The sequence below is a fragment of the Rhinoderma darwinii genome, chromosome 6 (assembly GCF_050947455.1).
Source record: "Rhinoderma darwinii isolate aRhiDar2 chromosome 6, aRhiDar2.hap1, whole genome shotgun sequence".
In the NCBI taxonomy this organism is placed as follows: domain Eukaryota; kingdom Metazoa; phylum Chordata; class Amphibia; order Anura; family Rhinodermatidae; genus Rhinoderma; species Rhinoderma darwinii.
The window spans coordinates 148261803-148270431 of NC_134692.1; positions in this window are offsets into that span (position 1 = coordinate 148261803).

An 8629-nucleotide genomic window follows, 5' to 3' on the forward strand; every position below is an offset into this window, starting at 1 on the left:
TACCTGAACCTTTGCCCTATGGAAATTTTAGTTTGCTACTGGAAGAGTTAAAACAAGTGTTACAAAAGTCTAAAGACGTAAAGAAATTGATAGCAGCCCATAATGTAACTCTAAGTAAAGTGAAAGTATTGGCTACAATAGCAGCTAGGGAAGTAATAAATTTATCGTCAGCAATAAAAGATGCCAGTACCCATCATTGGTATGACATATTTACAGGATTTTCCCCCACTGCCACTAAGATACTGCATGTGTTATTCCAACCCTTGATATGTTTCATAATATTGTTTATATTGCTTACATGTTTCAATTGTTATGTATTTTGCAAAATAAGGGAAGCATTCAATCAGAGGCCTATACATTATGATGAAAGAATGTTGTGAGATTACCCCACCTACATACCTGTGTGAATCAAGTGAAGAAATGGATCGAAGCCTTGCTATCAGGAGATAGAAGTAGCATTGGAATTTAGGTGTTGGTAAAATCACAAAAGGAGGGATTGTTATGGAATAAATATATGTATAATGTATCTGGGACCTCAATGAGTGCAATGCTGAAGAGAAGAACATGTATTAGAATATATGTTGGGTATTATTGAAAGGTAATGGAATAGATTTGCAGACATTCTGTAGATAGTAGAAATTGGGGCCCTACAAGGACTTACCAGACACAAAGGAGTCTGTTTATATGATGTTTGAGTTTCGGGCATACAGCCAAGATAGATAAGGACCAGACACCAGATTAACAACTAGATATAAGAACAATGCACATAGAGACATAAATCACGAGGGAAGAAACCACAAGAATGTAAATGATTCATGTGTGTCTGCAAGTAGTCATGTGATATTTTTACTATATAAACTCTGTGTCTCTGCAAATAAAGTCAGAAGGATTTTTACCTAGAGAAACGTCTCAGTGTATCTGTTACTTCTCCGAGCAGCTCGCACCCCCCCCACCTGATTTGAACCTGCATGGAGATCAAGGCGTAAAGTGACCTCATTGCAATCACAATCCCAAGCCCAACCCCTTACCCCAACCCCAACCCTAACCCTAAAAGCAAAGAATTTGTTTTAAATCGCACCAGAAACCGGAGAAAAACCCTAACCTCTAACCCTAACACCATCCCCTAACCCTAAAAACAAAGAATTTGTTTAAAAATCGCATCAACAACCGCAGCAAAACCCTAACCCTAATCCCACACCCAAACCCCTAATCCTAACCCTAGCCCCAACCCCAACCCCTAACCCTAAAAACAAAGAATTTGTTTAAAAATTGCATCAACAACTGCAGCAAAAACCTAACCCTAACCCCAACCCCTAAACCTAACCCTAACCCCAACCCCAACCCCCAACCCTAACCTCAACCCCAACCATACCCCTAAACCTAACCCTAACCCTAACCCCTAATCCTAACCCAAACCTGAACCCCAACCCCAACCCCTAACCCCAACCACAACCTCAACCCCAACCCTAACCCTAAACCCAACCCCAACCCAAACCCCTAAACCTAACCCTATCCCTAACCCTAACCAAAACCCCAACCCCCAACCCAAACCCCTAATCTAACCCTAACCCTAACCCCAACCCCAACCCAGAACCAAACCCTAACCCCAACCCCTAACCCTAACGCCAACCCCAACCCTAACCCTAACCCTAAAAACAAAGAATTTGTTTAAAAATCGCATCAATAACCGCAGCAAAACCCTAACCCCAACCCCTAACCCTAACCCCAACCCCAACCCCCAAACCTAACCCTAACCCCAACCCCAACCCAACCCCAACCCCTAAACCTAACCCTAACCCTAACCCCTAATCCTAACCCTAACCTCAACCCCAACCCCAACCCCTAACCCCAACCTCAACCCCAACCCTAACCCTAACCCCAACCCCAACCCAAACCCCTAAACCTAACCCTATCCCTAACCCTAACCAAAACCCCAACCCCCAACCCCAACCCCTAATCTAACCCTAACCCCAACCACAACCCAGACCCCTACCCTAACCCCAACCCCAACCCCTAACCCCAACCCCAACCTGCAACCCCAACCCCTAATCTAACCCTAACCCCAACCCTAACCCCAACCCTAACCCCAACCCCAACCCCTAACCCTAACCCCAACCCCAATCCTAACCTTAACCCTAACCCTAAAAACAAAGAGTTTGTTTAAAAATCGCATCAACAACCGCAGCAAAACCCTAACCCTAATCCCACACCCTAACCCCTAACCCTAACCCTAGCCCCAACCCCAACCCCTCACCCTAAAAACAAAGAATTTGTTTAAAAATCGCATCAACAACCGCAGCAAAAACCTAACCCTAACCCCAACCCCTAAACCTAACCCTAACCCCAACGCCAACCCCCAACCCTAACCCTAACCCCAACCCCAACCATACCCCTAAACCTAACCCCTAAACCTAACCCTAACCTGAACCCCAACCCCAACCCCTAACCCCAAACCCAACCTCAACCCCAACCCTAACCCCAACCCCAACCCAAACCCCTAAACCTAACCCTATCCCTAACCCTAACCAAAACCCCAACCCCCAACCCAAACCCCTAATCTAACCCTAACCCTAACCCCAACCCCAACCCAGAACCCAACCCTAACCCCTAACCCCAACCCCAACCCTAACCCTAACCCTAAAAACAAAGAATTTGTTTAAAAATCGCATCAAAAACTGCAGCAAAACCCTAACTCTAAACCCTAACCCCAACCCCAACCTCTAACCCTAAAAACAAAGAATTTGTTTAAAAATCGCATCAAAAAAAGCAGCAAAATCCTAACCCTAACCCCTAATCCTAACCACAACCCCGACCCCAACCACTAACCCAAACCCTAACCCCAACCCCAACCCTAACCCCAACCCTAACCCTTAACTGTAACCCTAACCCTAACCCCAACCCCTAATCTAACCCTAACCCCAACCCCAATCCCAACCCAAACCAACCCCAACCCCTAAACCTAACCCTAACCCCTAATCCTAACCCTAACCTCAACCCACACCCCTAACCCCAACCCCATCCTCAACCCCAACCCTAACCCTAACCCCAACTCCAACCCCAACTCAAACCCCTAAAACTTTTCCTAACCCTAACCACAACCCCAACCCCCAACCCCTAATCTAACCCTAACCCCAACCCTAACCCCAAACCCAACCCCTAACCCTAACCCCAACCCCAATCCTAACCTTAACCCTAACCCTAAAAACAAAGAGTTTGTTTAAAAATCGCATCAACAACCGCAGCAAAACCCTAACCCTCAACCCTAACCCTAACCCCAACCCCAACCTCTAACCCTAAAAACAAAAAAATTGTTTAAAAATCGCATCAAAAACCGCAGCAAAATCCTAACCCTAACCCCTAATCCTAACCCTAACCCCAACCCCAACCACTAACCCTAACCCCAACCCAAACCCTAACCCCAACCCCAACCCCCAACCCGAACCCTAACCCTAAAAGCAAAGAATTTGTTTAAAAATTGCATCAAAAACCGCAGCAGAACCCTAACCCTACCCCTAACCCCTAACCCTAACCCTAAACCCAACCCCAACCCCTAACCCTAAAAACAAAAAAATTGTTTAAAAATCGCATGAAAATCCGCAGCAAAACCCTAACCCTAACCCCTAATCCTAACACTAACCACAACCCCAACCCCAACCCCTAACCCTAACCCCAACCCCAACCCTAACCTTAATCCCAAGCCCAACCCCTTACCCCAACCCCAACCCCAACCCTAACCCTAAAAGCAAAGAATTTGTTTTAAATCGCACCAGAAACCGGAGAAAAACCCTAACCTCTAACCCTAACACCATCCCCTAACCCTAAAAACAAAGAATTTGTTTAAAAATCGCATCAACAACCGCAGCAAAACCCTAACCCTAATCCCACACCCTAACCCCTAACCCTAACCCTAGCCCCAACCCCAACCCCTAACCCTAAAAACAAAGAATTTGTTTAAAAATTGCATCAACAACTGCAGCAAAAACCTAACCCTAACCCCAACCCCTAAACCTAACCCTAACCCCAACCCCAACCCCCAACCCTAACCTCAACCCCAACCATACCCCTAAACCTAACCCTAACCCTAACCCCTAATCCTAACCCTAACCTGAACCCCAACCCCAACCCCTAACCCCAACCACAACCTCAACCCCAACCCTAACCCTAAACCCAACCCCAACCCAAACCCCTAAACCTAACCCTATCCCTAACCCTAACCCTAACCCCAACCCCAACCCAGAACCAAACCCTAACCCCAACCCCTAACCCTAACGCCAACCCCAACCCTAACCCTAACCCTAAAAGCACAGAATTTGTTTAAAAATCGCATCAAAAACTGCAGCAAAACCCTAACTCTAAACCCTAACCCTAACCCCAACCCCAACCTCTAACCCTAAAAACAAAGAATTTGTTTAAAAATCGCATCAAAAACCGCAGCAAAATCCTAACCCTAACCCCTAATCCTAACCACAACCCCAACCCCAACCACTAACCCTAATCCTAACCCCAACCCCAACCCCTAATCTAACCCTAACCCCAACCCCAATCCCAACCCAAACCAACCTCAACCCCTAAACCTAACCCTAACCCTAACCCCTAATCCTAACCCTAACCTCAACCCACACCCCTAACCCCAACCCCAACCTCAACCCCAACCCTAACCCTAACCCCAACTCCAACCCTAACTCAAACCCCTAAAACTTTTCCTAACCCTAACCACAACCCCAACCCCCAACCCCAACCCCTAATCTAACCCTAACCCCAACCCTAACCCCAACCCCAACCCCTAACCCTAACCCCAACCCCAATCCTAACCTTAACGCTAACCCTAAAAACAAAGAGTTTGTTTAAAAATCGCATCAACAACCGCAACAAAACCCTAACCCTAATCCCAAACCCTAACCCCTAACCATAACCCTAGCCCCAACCCCAACCCCTAACCCTAAAAACAAAGAATTTGTTTAAAAATCGCATCAACAACCGCAGCAAAACCCTAACCCCAACCCCTAACCCCAACCCCAACCCCCAACCCTAACCCTAACCCCAACCCCAACCCAACCCCAACCCCTAAACCTAACCCTAACCCTAACCCTAACCCTAACCCCTAACCCTAACCTCAACCCCAACCCCAACCCCTAACCCCAACCTCAACCCCAACCCTAACCCTAACCCCAACCCCAACCCAAACCCCTAAACCTAACCCTATCCCTAACCCTAACCAAAACCCCAACCCCCAACCCCAACCCCTAATCTAACCCTAACCCCAACCACAACCCAGACCCCTACCCTAACCCCAACCCCAACCCCTAACCCCAACCCCAACCCGCAACCCCAACCCCTAATCTAACCCTAACCCCAACCCTAACCCCAACCCTAACCCCAACCCCAACCCCTAACCCTAACCCCAACCCCAATCCTAACCTTAACCCTAACCCTAAAAACAAAGAGTTTGTTTAAAAATCGAATCAACAACCGCAGCAAAACCCTAACCCTAATCCCACACCCTAACCCCTAACCCTAACCCTAGCCCCAACCCCAACCCCTAACCCTAAAAACAAAGAATTTGTTTAAAAATCGCATCAACAACCGCAGCAAAAACCTAACCCTAACCCCAACCCCTAAACCTAACCCTAACCCCAACGCCAACCCCCAACCCTAACCCTAACCCCTAAACCTAACCCTAACCCCTAAACCTAACCCTAACCTGAACCCCAACCCCAACCCCTAACCCCAAACCCAACCTCTTCCCCAACCCCAACCCTAAACTCAACCCCAACCCAAACCCCTAAACCTAACCCTATCACTAACCCTAACCAAAACCCCAACCCCCAACCCAAACCCCTAATCTAACCCTAACCCTAACCCCAACCCCAACCCAGAACCCAACCCTAACCCCAACCCCTAACCCCAACCACAACCCTAACCCTAACCCTAAAAACAAAGAATTTTTTTAAAAATCGCATCAAAAACTGCAGCAAAACCCTAACTCTAAACCCTAACCCCAACCCCAACCTCTAACCCTAAAAACAGAGAATTTGTTTAAAAATCGCATCAAAAACCGCAGCAAAATTCTAACCCTAACCCCTAATCCTGACCACAACCCCAACCCCAACCACTAACCCAAACCCTAACCCTAACCCTAACCCCAACCCCAATCCCAACCCAAACCAACCCCAACCCCTAAACCTAACCCTAACCCAAACCCCTAATCCTAACCCTAACCTCAACCCACACCCCTAACCCCAACCCCATCCTCAACCCCAACCCTAACCCTAACCCCAACTCCAACCCCAACTCAAACCCCTAAAACTTTTCCTAACCCTAAACACAACCCCAACCCCCAACCCCAACCCCTAATCTAACCCTAACCCCAACCCTAACCCCAAACCCAACCCCTAACCCTAACCCCAACCCCAATCCTAACCTTAACCCTAACCCTAAAAACAAAGAGTTTGTTTAAAAATCGCATCAACAACCGCAGCAAAACCCTAACCCTAATCCCAAACCCTAACCCCTAACCCTAACCCTAGCCCCAACCCCAACCCCTAACCCTAAAAACAAAGAATTTGTTTAAAAATCGCATCAACAACCGCAGCAAAACCCTAACCCTATCCCCAACCTCTAACCCCAACCCCAAACCCTAACCCTAAATTCAACCCCAACCCAACCCCAACCCCTAAACCTAACCCTAACCCTAACCCCTAATCCTAACCCTAACCTCAACCCCAACCCCAAACCCTAACCCCAACCTCAACCCCAACCCTAACCCTAACCCCAACCCAAACCCCTAAACCTAACCCTATCCCTAACCCTAACCAAAACCCCAACCCCCAACCCCAACCCCTAATCTAACCCTAACCCTAACCCCAACCTCAACCCAGACCCCTACCCTAACCCCAACCCCAACCCCTAACCCCAACCCCAACCCCAACCCTAAAAGCAAAGAATTTGTTTAAAAATCGCATCAACAACCGCAGCAAAACCCTAACCCCAACCCCTAACCCTAACCCCAACCCCAACCCCCAACCCTAACCCTAACCCCAAACCCAACCCAACCCCAACCCCTAAACCTAACCCTAACCCTAAACCCTAATCCGAACCCTAACCTCAACCCCAACCCCAACCCCTAACCCCAACCTCAACCCCAACCCTAACCCTAACCCCAACCCCAACCCAAACCCCTAAACCTAACCCTATCCCTAACCCTAACCAAAACCCCAACCCCCAACCCAAACCCCTAATCTAACCCTAACCCTAACCCCAACCCCAACCCAGAACCAAACCCTAACCCCAACCCCTAACCCTAACGCCAACCCCAACCCTAACCCTAAAAGCAAAGAATTTGTTTAAAAATCGCATCAAAACTGCAGCAAAACCCTAACTCTAAACCCTAACCCTAACCCCAACCCCAACCCCTAATCTAACCCTAACCCCAACCCCAATCCCAACCCAAACCAACCTCAACCCCTAAACCTAACCCTAACCCTAACCCTAACCCCTAATCCTAACCCTAACCTCAACCCACACCCCTAACCCCAACCCCATCCTCAACCCCAACCCTAACCCTAACCCCAACTCCAACCCCAACTCAAACCCCTAAAACTTTTCCTAACCCTAACCACAACCCCAACCCCCAACCCCTAATCTAACCCTAACCCCAACCCTAACCCCAAACCCAACCCCTAACCCTAACCCCAACCCCAATCCTAACCTTAACCCTAACCCTAAAAACAAAGAGTTTGTTTAAAAATCGCATCAACAACCGCAGCAAAACCCTAACCCTCAACCCTAACCCTAACCCCAACCCCAACCTCTAACCCTAAAAACAAAAAAATTGTTTAAAAATCGCATCAAAAACCGCAGCAAAATCCTAACCCTAACCCCTAATCCTAACCCTAACCCCAACCCCAACCACTAACCCTAACCCCAACCCCAACCCAAACCCTAACCCCAACCCCAACCCCCAACCCCCAACCCGAACCCTAACCCTAAAAGCAAAGAATTTGTTTAAAAATTGCATCAAAAACCGCAGCAGAACCCTAACCCTACCCCTAACCCTAACCCCTAACCCTAACCCTAAACCCAACCCCAACCCCTAACCCTAAAAACAAAAAAATTGTTTAAAAATCGCATGAAAATCCGCAGCAAAACCCTAACTCTAACCCCTAATCCTAACACTAACCACAACCCCAACCCCAACCCCTAACCCTAACCCCAACCCCAACCCTAACCTTAATCCCAAGCCCAACCCCTTACCCCAACCCCAACCCCAACCCTAACCCTAAAAGCAAAGAATTTGTTTTAAATCGCACCAGAAACCGGAGAAAAACCCTAACCTCTAACCCTAACACCATCCCCTAACCCTAAAAACAAAGAATTTGTTTAAAAATCGCATCAACAACCGCAGCAAAACCCTAACCCTAATCCCACACCCTAACCCCTAACCCTAACCCTAGCCCCAACCCCAACCCCTAACCCTAAAAACAAAGAATTTGTTTAAAAATTGCATCAACAACTGCAGCAAAAACCTAACCCTAACCCCAACCCCTAAACCTAACCCTAACCCCAACCCCAACCCCCAACCCTAACCTCAACCCCAACCATACCCCTAAACCTAACCCTAACCCCTAAT